The sequence below is a fragment of the Barbus barbus genome (assembly GCF_936440315.1).
Source record: "Barbus barbus genome assembly, chromosome: 41".
Classification (NCBI taxonomy): domain Eukaryota; kingdom Metazoa; phylum Chordata; class Actinopteri; order Cypriniformes; family Cyprinidae; genus Barbus; species Barbus barbus.
Window position 1 is genome coordinate 4113976 of NC_136719.1, and position 3257 is coordinate 4117232.

The window sequence follows — 3257 nt, forward strand, 5'->3', positions numbered from 1 at the left end:
ATCACAACAGAACACCACCAGCAACAAGGAAAAGACTTATTGATATGTTTCATATGAAATGAAAATATCATATTTTATCTAGCTCCTGTGCCTGTCAGTCTGTTTTAACACTACTTCTACTAGTAGTCTTATTTATTTTTTAAAGAAACTCAGTCTAGAATGTTATTTATAAGTGTCGATTTACAGCTTTTATACATTTTATTCTGTCTTATTCATGGTTGTACTGAATCGAGATGTTTGACATATTTTTTAAAACATTTTAATTACACAAGACTGATAAGTTCAACATTATTGTCTGGGTGTTTTTTAGGTCTTTTAGGTTGAATATCACAAAACACACCAAAATAAGTGTTTATGTTTTTATAATATGAAGAAAAAAAAAAACATTTTAAGCAGCAAAATAAAAATATTTTTACAGTATTAGGGTAAATGAAGCTATTAAGCTCACCAAAATCTACATTGAGACATGTTTAGTGCACAAGATATTGGTTTCAGTATAAAAACAAAAAATATTAATCTCTCACACAAAAATATCAAAAAAAAATTTAAATGACAAAAGCATTTCAATTAAGATATACATCATTAAATTCAAAAAGTCTGGCTGTGCTTAATAACCCCTGTTCCCATTAAGCTCACATCATGTTTTATTAAAAATTCTTCTTTATTTTAAGGACAATTTTTAACTATTTTTTTATCATTTTTTTTGAAGGTACAAAGTTAAATCACGAAGAAAAACAGAAGACTAAAATCAAGCAACAAAGTCGATCAGATATATATTCATAATGAAGTGTCATCTAAGCACATTGCAACATCTAGACTAGTCCACGTTCAGCTAAATACATATTAGAGAAAAAAAAATGCACATTTAAGGGGCTCCCCTTTTGGTGAAAGTTTTTAGACGGCTTTCAAAATGGCCACCGGACAGTGTGAACACATGGAGACCCATATCTCAGTGTGCAATGATCTGATTGACTTGAAATTACAGGAGGTATATAGAAACAAACATATCAATAAGACACCATATATAATCTGATCTCAAGAATGGAAGCATGCTTAAAGGAACACTCCACTTTTTTTGGAAATAGGCTCATTTTACACCTCCCCAAGAGTTAAACAGCTGAGTTTTACCGTTTCTGAATCCATTCAGCCGATCTCCGGGTCTGGAGGTAGCACTTTTAGCGTAGCTTAGCATAGATTGTGGTTGTTAGTGTATGACAGCTGTCCCCTGACTCTGGTCATGTAGGGTAATCAAACGGTGAACTTCCCGACCACAGTTAAACAGCGAGAGACACTTCTTGTTCCTATTCTTCAGGGGTTCTTTATATATTTTCTTCTGCAAAATACTACGATCTTTACTACGATAAAACCATCATTGCTGAAATATGATTTGCAAATTATTGTGATCAGACTAAAATGACTACTTTTTAATGATCTGCAGCACCGTAGGTGCTACACACAATCAGAAACAGCACAGGCTTTGAGCACATTGTTGTTTAGAAATACTTGCATCTGTCCTGATTCCTCTTTATTACCTCAGTGAATAATGTGTTGTTTATAAATTCATGTCTCTGATCTCAGAAGTTTTTAAAATTCAGAACTAGTTGTTTTTTCCCTGAGGAGGACATTTTGAGAAGGTTGCAGTGTTTTCATAGCACCATGAGCTCTTTACTCTCAGATGATCAGGGAACATTTGATTCCTTATGATAGGAGCTCTTTGAAGTGGTGAATGTGACCTGTTTTCGAATCAGAACTGACCTTTATAGAGCTGCGTGCTGAATGTCCTCTATCCCCCTACAAATAAAAGCATGCAAAGATAGCCAGAAAATAAACTTCTAGGGAAATCAAGCATTGCATTGCAGTTATTAGTAAGTTACCACTAGATGGCTCCTCTTCATCATATGGGTTTAATTTATCAGCTCAAAACTTTAACTTGCTAAAGGCCATGAGCGCAGATCACAGCTGTATCAGATCAGGCTATCAGACACCACACCTTCATGTTGAGAGGAACGATTACAGACATAAATGAAAGCATGATCATTGGTTAAAGCTGCACAACCAAAAAGAGTGGTGAGGTCACACACACACATGGATGAAATAACCACATTGTAAAAACATTGACATTAATGACATTCAAAATGTATATATTTTACAATAGTTAATATTATAAAATATAGTATATACATAGATGTGGATGTCAGTATTTGATTTATTTATTTTTAGCGATTTTTGTTATACTTTTATTCAGCAAGGATGCATACAATGTGACAGTAAAGACTTTTACATGGTTACAAAAACAATTCTGTTTCAAATAAATGCTGTTTATGCATTTTTTTCTATTCATTAATGAATCTTCAACAAAAAAAAAATATATATAGTGTCCTGAAAAATATGAAGCAGCACAACTATTTTCAACATTTATAATAATAAGAATTGTTTTGTTTTTTTATTGTATCGGCAAGTCAGCATGATTTCTGAAGGATCGTGTGAGACTGGAGTATTGATGCTGAAAATGCAGCTTTGATCACAGAAAAAAAAAAGTTCTGAATAAATTAAAACAGTCTGCAATAATATTTCAAAATATAGACTCAAAGCGTCGCTTGACGTTTCCATCAAGTCTCGGACACATTGTTCCCTGGCATCTGATCAAACACAGCATTATGAAAATGAAATAACTGTTGCTGTCATTATTCTGCTATAAAATGCTCTCTTTCATGTCTGTTTGGACACAAATAAGTTTATTGTTGATGGTGACTTTTCCCTCAGGAATGTACAAAAGTATAGACAGCGTCTAGACATTTATGTCAGTGAGAAGAGAATGAAACCACAGCAAAAACAGCCCCTGGGTGAGGTATTGTTGTTATGACATGAATACGCCACATACATACTGACCATAATGTAGCCGTACAGACAGAATCTGCAGCATCTTTCACTTTTTCTACACTGTTTTTGGGGAAATTTTGCAGCATGGGGTTAAATGTGTTCTTAATGTGAAGTTCTGCTCATGTAGATTCCGACAAATCAGGCAACTTTATGTTTATCATAGACATTTGATAAACAACTGCATTTAGAGCCAGTTGGGGGCAGCAGTGAGCTACAGTTACAAACGCCAAATGCAGAACTGCACTTCTTTATATTAATTAATTTGAATGCCGCTGCTGTGTTTGCATGAGTGTGTGTGAATGTCATTCCATCGGACGGCTGTGTGTGTGTGTGAGGTTGTAGATTATCCTGCCGAAGGCGTCATTGAGATGTTGCGG